Source organism: Myotis brandtii, unplaced genomic scaffold, assembly GCF_000412655.1.
Source record: "Myotis brandtii unplaced genomic scaffold, ASM41265v1 scaffold550, whole genome shotgun sequence".
NCBI lineage: Eukaryota > Metazoa > Chordata > Mammalia > Chiroptera > Vespertilionidae > Myotis > Myotis brandtii.
This window is the reverse complement of record NW_005370043.1, coordinates 223,690-231,679: the sequence shown is the minus strand read 5'-3', so window position 1 is coordinate 231,679 and position 7,990 is coordinate 223,690. Positions and strand designations below refer to the sequence as shown.

General features: G+C 41.3%; 1 protein-coding gene across 1 annotated transcript in view; it reads right to left on the bottom strand.

Annotated features, from left to right (window-relative positions):
• The window catches only part of SORCS1 (sortilin-related VPS10 domain containing receptor 1), a 236,399-nt gene that overhangs the window by 22,350 nt on the left and 206,059 nt on the right, over window positions 1-7,990 (bottom strand). The gene's annotated exons all lie outside the window — the stretch shown is intronic.

Below are 7,990 nucleotides of genomic sequence, written 5' to 3'. Positions count from 1 at the left end.
TGGACGAGGACTTGGATCCCGGGTTTCAGCTCAAAGTGCACCGAGTTCTGGTTGAGCTTGTGGATCAGTAGCTCCGATATCTGAAAGAAGCAGTGTCATAGTGGGTGCCACCAAAATTATCATACTGACTATAAACAAATGTGCTGAGAAATATGTATTGCATTTACCAAGGCATTCCCAATAGTATGCTTGTGAATTATATAAGTTTTAATAGGATGCTTTATTCCAGAATATGAAGAAGTAATAATAATTATTTTTTAAAATATATTTTTATTGATTTCAGAGAGGAAGAGAGAGAGAGGGAGGGAGAGAGAGAGAGAGAGAGAGAGAGAGAGAGAGGAACATCAATGATGAGAGAGAATCATTGATCAGCTGCCTCCTGCATGCCCACACTGGGGATCTAGCCCACAACCTGGGCATGTGCCTTGATGGAGAAGAGAACTGTGACCCCTTGTTCATAGGTCAGCACTCAACCACTGAACCACACCAGTCGGGTAGAAATAATTATTTTTAAGCATGACCTGACTTTACATACTAAATGCTACAAAATAGGTCAAATAATTAGTACATCAAATACTTTTTACAATTAAAAACTATCCTGTGATAGCTTAGAAAAGTCATGCCATTTTTAAAATTTGTTATACACAGAGCTTAAAAGAAGCAGACATGTACAAGTTATACGTAGTGGTGAGATTCATATACAAGTATTTTATTAACTGCTAGATTCCACCTTATTCCTCCCTATGCCTCCCACCCCTTCCCCAACCCATGCCTTGTGGCTTTCACAGAATAGCTACTTTATGAATATTTATTGATTGGCAAATGTAGTTCTTCTAAAATAATACATTATATAGTTGAAACAAAGTGCAGCCACAACTTAAGTAATGAATTGGCTGACCCTTGTTTCAGGTGTAGAACATCAGCTGACCGGCTACTTGGGCTGACATGTGTACTAGACAGATGCAGGGAATTCTGGGCCTCAGAATATTTAACCCCAACATGGGGCAAAGAGCTTTATTTAGGTAGTAAGAGTATAAGGTAAGGTTTTAAAGTCAAAGTAAAACTCTGTTCAGTTTAAAGTAGAAAACCCAGCTCAATTTGCTTTGCTTTGCTTATATTTTTGAGCAAATTATGAAAAGTTATCACCACACTCCTATTATTATTATTACTAGAGGCCCGGTGCATGGGTTCGTGCACCAGTGGGGTCCCTAGGCCTGGCATGTGCCCTCTCACAATCCGGGACCCCTCGGGGGATGTTGGAGAGCTGGTTTCGGCCTGATCCCTGCAGGCCAGGCCAAGGGACCCCAGTATGCATATAAGATTTTTGGTTAATCTCTTCCTGCCCTCCCCCCTTCTCCCTTCCCCCTGAGATTCATCAGTCTGTTCCATGTTTCCATGCCTGTGCATTGAGCGTCTACCCCCTGGTGGTCAGTGCGCATCATAGCTACTGGCCAATTGGCTGGTAGCTTAGGCTTTTATATATATAATTTTTATTTAAATGCTAACCCAAGGATGTGCTTTCATTCCTGAGAGGGAGAGAGGGAGTGCTAGCAAGGAAAGAGAGAAAGAGAGAGAGAGAGAGAGGAGAGAGAGAGATGGATGTGAGAGAGAAACATGGATCACTTGCCTCCTGCATGCACCCTGACTGGGGATTGAACCTGAAACCTGGGTATGTGCCCTGACCAGGAATGGTACCCACAACCCTTTGGTGCATGGGAGGACATTCCAACCAACTGAGCCACACTAGCCTGGGCTCACTCCTATTATGATCTGGTCACCTTGCCTTATTTTTAATATTCTAATCATCAATTTAGTATTTATTTATGTTACTTTTAAGTCTAATTAGATGCTTCCTGACCATGATTCTGATAAATTATTATATGTGTTTCCTTTTATGTTTATAGAATTTAATTTAATCCACTGAGTCACAGAAATGACGCATTTGATTCTTTCAGCAGTTAAGCAGGGTCAGGCGGTTTTGTTTTGAAGCCAAGTCCCTTCTGGAAACCTCTGCTTGGTCACAGAGCGGACTGCCCTGCGGATGAACTTCTTTGCTGGAGGGCTGTCAGTTACCTGTGGCTGAGCACCTGGGATCCGTGCAAGCTCAGCCTCTCTAACGTTTCCATTTGGCAAACCACGCAGAAAAACAAGATCATCATACGATTATATCGAAAACAGCTTTGTTCTCTATATTAGGCTGTTCTTTTCCCTGGGCTCTGGGTATCTTTCATTATGCTCCGGGTTTACAGGAAGAGCGGGTTTCTAACACAGACTGAAGAATGCTTTTCCTCCGGGTTCTCTACATTGTTGCGACACCCAGTTCCCACTTTACCTTGTTCTTCTCATTCAATTTGTAAGGTCTTTATAGGGATTTGACCCTGGATTTTCAGTGGAGGTCAATCATAAATGTTTTGGTTATCAAATGAACACATGTACACATACATAAATGTGTAAATATATATGAAATATGTAGATAGCAGTAATCATGTATGTATAAAATATGTTTATCACGTTATGTAGATGTGTACATGTACACACTTATATTTATAGGAAAATGTTTTAACTCAAATAGGAAAGACTTATCAGAGGTAATTAAGGAATTGCTCTGTGTCGTGGAGTCCATCATGTGGACAAAAGGGAATATGTATTTGCCAGAGAAAGACTTTTCTTTTTCAACCAGGTGGAGTGATATAGATTTCTTATCCCTGAGAATGTTTTTTTTTCCTCAAGTGAGTAATATAAATAACTAAACAATAAAATAAAGTTCATCAGAATGTCATACTTCTAGATAGTCCCTTATGAATATGATGAACTTCCCAGAATTTTATTTGTTTTCATTTATAACATTGCTTCATTGGCTTTATCTGTGTCATTGACCAAATTAAGCAGGCTATGAAAAAAATCATCCAAAAGCAAAAGGTATGTTTCATGTATTTAACTTGTGTCAAAGGACATGCAATGAAGAACACATCGTTTGCAGGAAAGAAATTATACACGGAGATAAAACTAAATAAAATTCACCTTGCATACAAGAATCATTTCAATTACAACCATGTACTCAAATAAATGAGTGTCAAACTGTTGACAATATTTTAAATTTTTTCCATGCCACTAGATAAAACTAAATAAAATTCACCTTGCATACAAGAATTATTTCAATTACAACCATGTACTTCTCTACTCACATAAATGAGTGTCAAACTGTTGACAATATTTTAAATGTTTTCCAGGCCACCTACAGAAGTGTTTGTCCTCTATTGTTTTCATCAGGTCAATGGTCATGTATGTGTTTTAAGTATATTATCTATGCATTGCACAATTTATATCGGTACAATTGCATATTTTTATTGTTTTGTTTTGTTTTTCTAACTCCGAATGTTTCAGGTGTTAGTGCTGGTATATGCTTGGGAAGGAACATGGACCTTACAGGATATACCTCAGTTTACCCAGTTAATATTTGAAGAGTTGAGTCTAGACTGCAATATTGTTTGACTCTTAGTCCCTGGGCATTTTTGGCAGAAACATTTTCCTTTAACCAGCTGAGGAAGAAAGAGAGCAAAAGATATTTGGAAAGAGGAGGAGCTGGGCAGGCTTATGAGGTTTTACAGACACAGTTCATTCATTACTCTGCCATCTCTTATTCACCAGTGAAGCACACAGCTTATAACTCCAGTCCCATATCAGCTGACCAGCATGAGCTACGGGAATAAGCAACTCCTAACCTTATCCTCAGAATGGCCACAGTCTGTTACCGGTTAATATAATATGCAACGTTTGGGAGAGTCTTCGGCTATGAAAGGAGTAGAATAAACTGGAATCTATAGAAAAGTGTGGTGAGAAGGACAAAACCTTGCATGATAAAGAATCAAGTGAAATAATGGGTGCTTGCTGGGAGATTGGACCCGCTGAAGCAAGTTAAATTTACTTTTCTGTCCAGTGAGAGTGTACTGTCTTAGCAAATCTCAGTTATCCTTTGTTCTGTCACCCCCCACCCGCCTCTGCTGCTGACCCACACAGTCCATTTTCTGGCCTCCTTCAGCTAAATAATCATGACCGAAGAAACAACTTATTATCCTTGGCATCTGCCAAGTGGTGGAATAGGCCTGTGATTCACATATAACTCACACTTCACCCAAAGTACCACTTCAGAAGACAGTGGGGATTCCAGAAAATACTTGGAAAGCTACCTTCAAGAGGATGCAGGGGGAGGGACCTGCTGAAGGGAAAACGCCAATCTTCTCCATCTCTTCTTCACCAAGTATGAAATTTAAGGGTAGCAATGACAGCAAGCGAGGTGAGGCTGAAGTCACTAGATTAAAATCTCCAGCCACATGCGGCTCTTTGGCCCCTTGAGTGTGGCTCTTCCTAAGCCTTAGGAGTACCCTAATTAAGTTAATAACAATGTACCTGCCTATATAGTTTAAGTTTAAAAAATTTGGCTCTCAAAAGAAATTTCAATCGTTGTACTATGATATTTGGCTCTGTTGACTAATGAGTTTGCCGACCACTGACCCAAGGATACAGGCTGGTGAAGCAGCGCCCTCAGTGCTGCATTCACAGCACCCTAGGAGGGCAAAGGAGTTTGCAGATGGCATTTGGATACTTCAGCTTGGAAGTGATGCATCTCACTTCTGCTCCCAAGTCATTGGCCAGAATTAGTCACATGGGTCTGCCCACCAAAGAAAATTATGGGAACAATCCTACCGTGTATCCAGAAGTCAGTGAGCTGGAAATATGTAGTCAATAATGGTGACGGTTACTGCACAAATAACACATTCAACATCTAAACCATTTTTAATAAAACAAATTGGAGGCAAACACAGACTCAGATTATTAGAATGGTAGTGTCAAACACCGAAACATGAAAAAAGAGAAGTAGAAGGACAGCAAAGCAGTTGATAAATTTATAAAACATGTAATGCAGAGAAGTGGTAAATGTGAAACTATAGATTCAACAGGGGCTTTGGCAGACTTATCAATGGCAAAGCTACATTGGGCTAAAATACTAGTGCTTATCTCTGAAGTTGATAGAAGGAATGGAAACCCTATTAAATATAAGTAGCATCCTGGTGCCATATTTAAGGAGAGACTTTCCTGGAATGACCTTGAAGCTGACCTACTCAATCACTCTTGATTCTGCTACATTATTAAGGTCCCTTCAACAAGCAATTGAAGAATCTTTCTTTTAGATTCAACAGAGGAAGATCTTCCCCAACTCATACAATTAGTGGGGAAAGCAATGGGGCCAAATACTAATTCTAGTTACACTAGCTCATCTATTTCCATTCTTTCTTTGCCCAAGATAACCAGTGTGATGAAAGTGCCTAAGAAGTTTCCTGGGTGATATAAGGAAGAAATAGATCGGCCATATACACTTCCTCCTCTCATATTCTTCAGAACCAGCTCTAAGCTCGGTCTCCTTTTGCCATGTTACTTTTGGGCCAAATCTTACCTACTCTACTTTTAGTTATGGTTTCTTACTTTAATGATCTTTTTTGTGAACTCCAGAGGATTTCTATGGTTCAACTCCTCACATTAATAAATCCAGACAAAGTAGACTCTGTGGGCATAGAAAAAATAGTCTGAGTTTATGAATTATATTTCAGAGTAAATGTTTACTTCCTTAAAGTGCTGCCAATAGACTGTTCCAATTTCAGAGGCACCTTTCCTTTCCCTGAATCTTAGACTCTGCATCTGTGGTGAAGTGTATATGAGAACACAAACAACTGAGGCTGCAATACATTGTTGGTGGTTGACATTTTTCCCATAGTCCTTTTCTTCCTTTTAAGTGTTTTCATGCCCTTTACAGATTCTGCAAAAGAACCGGTAGGCTCCCTATCTCTCCAGCCAAGCACCCCCAACAACCTTCATAGAGCAGGATGCTCTTTCCTCCCTCCGGGGAAGCCAGATACCAATCTGCTTACCTCTGATGATTCCGAGAGAAGGAGGCACAGCCGTGGAGGGGAAGGACTGCTCTATATCTGAGCAGCTGGCCTCAGGGTAGCAGAATGTGCTGTCCCTGATGAGGCCAGCAAAGGGCAAGCCAGCTTCTCCTCACTCACTGGAAATCTGAAATCAAGGCGGGTGGAACCCTCCCAGACAGAGGTCACTTGATTAACCCGGCCCACGTTGCTTGATAACAAGGTCAAGTACTTCTCACTGTGAGGGGATTTTCAATTTATTTCACAGAAAAGATAGCTCAGTCTAAGCCATCATCCCTCTCCCCCGGGGATGCTGATAGAGGAAGCTAAAGGAGGAAAGGCAGGGGCCCTTTGCTGGGGCCTTGTCCTTACAGTCTCCAGGGTTCATCTGGCCGGGGTCCCATTTCTTCCCCTGCTGGTGGGGGTGGGGGGTGTCCTATGCTGTATCTTTACAAGAAAGGGGCCAGGGCATTAAGAGGAGGGATAAGGTGAGTCCTTCCAAAGTTCCACCTGGGATTCAGAGTACAGCCTTCAAATAGGGGGAAGGGGATCTTTTTGTTTGGTTTGGCTTTGAATGCATTTAAAATTTCTGTATAATTTAATGCAAAGGGAGTCAGTTGCTTTGGCCTGCCCAGTGTTCCTTCTCTCTTCTTATGCTTTTCTTTAAAGAACCATGTCCTTTATTATTTTAGTCCTTGATTTAGGAGCCCCCTCCACCTACATCCCTGATCCAAGGAAGGTATAACCCATCAGAGTTGACACACTCTATCCCTCTGACCATTGGGCGAGTTAAGAGATGCCCACTGCACCCAAGTCAGGCCAGTGGGAACTGTCAACCTGGGCTCTCGAGATACAATCAGGGAGGCACTGGATGGGATTAACAGCTGACTCAACAGCAGCTGGGAGTGCCTGTGGCCACTGTTGCTTTCCTAAGTGTTAGCTTCATTCTTAGGCAGACTTCCCACGTGGCAGCAAAGAACAGGGATAGAAAAAAGAGGGAGAGGGGGAGAAAGAGGAGTAATTTGATGATACTTCTGAGTGACCCAAAATTCACCCATGCCTGAACTATAGCCTTAGATTTCTCAACGAACTAAGCTCATAACTTCACTTTTTCCCTTCAATGTGTTTGAATTAGATAGCTGTTAATTGCATTCAGAAACACACACAAATGCAAAACATATCTCATTCATTTCCTAGTATAGTGCATCAGCCTTGGTATTTCTGGGTCCACGGAAGTACAGTGGTATCCAAATCCACGTCTGTAGCATGGGATGTGGGGGGTAGGAGAGCACTAGACTAGACAGTCCGCTACAGAAACAGAACTATAAGAGTTGTTTCACCTCAGGCAAGTCATACCTCTACCTTGGGGCCTGAATTCCTTCATTTTAAAGCCACTGAGTCAGAGAGAAGAGTCAAAGGACCCCTCTTTGGAGGAAAACTACAGGTTTCTGATGGGCAACCCATGTTTCTCAGGTGCTTGACACCTGGCTCAGTTTTATATGTTGATCTCATTACTGCCCTTTTTCACTAGGGTACCGCCATTCTCCCCAACTAAGAAACTGATCTCATGTGCTTATGTCGGCATTTGTTTGGTTGTTGTATTTAGTTTAGTTTGAGTCCTGAATGAGGCTGAAACACTGGCAAATTCCTTAAACAGAGTTACAATCTCTGGCTTGGTACTTTGTTTTCCTTTAATGCTATAAATCTGCATGATGACTTAGATGTGTCATCCTCACTCCAGGATAGTCATTCATACATGCTCTTTCTGTTTCCTACTGACCTTGTTCGCTCGTATACTTTCATTCATTAATCTTTTCCCCCTTATTCCCACCATCCTCTTTCTTTCAATACATGCCCTGACTGTATCAAGTAGTCTTAAATTATTTTTGCATTTTCCATATTTTCTCCTCCTAAATGGCCATAAACCTAACCACCATCCATTTAGCAATACTGGACATCCACGATAGGACAAGTACCTTGCCATATCGTTTCTTTAATGATATCTCAAACATCCTCTGAGATGGATGTTTCTTTGGCTGAACTATTGAACTTTTCTGGTCCTAGTTTCT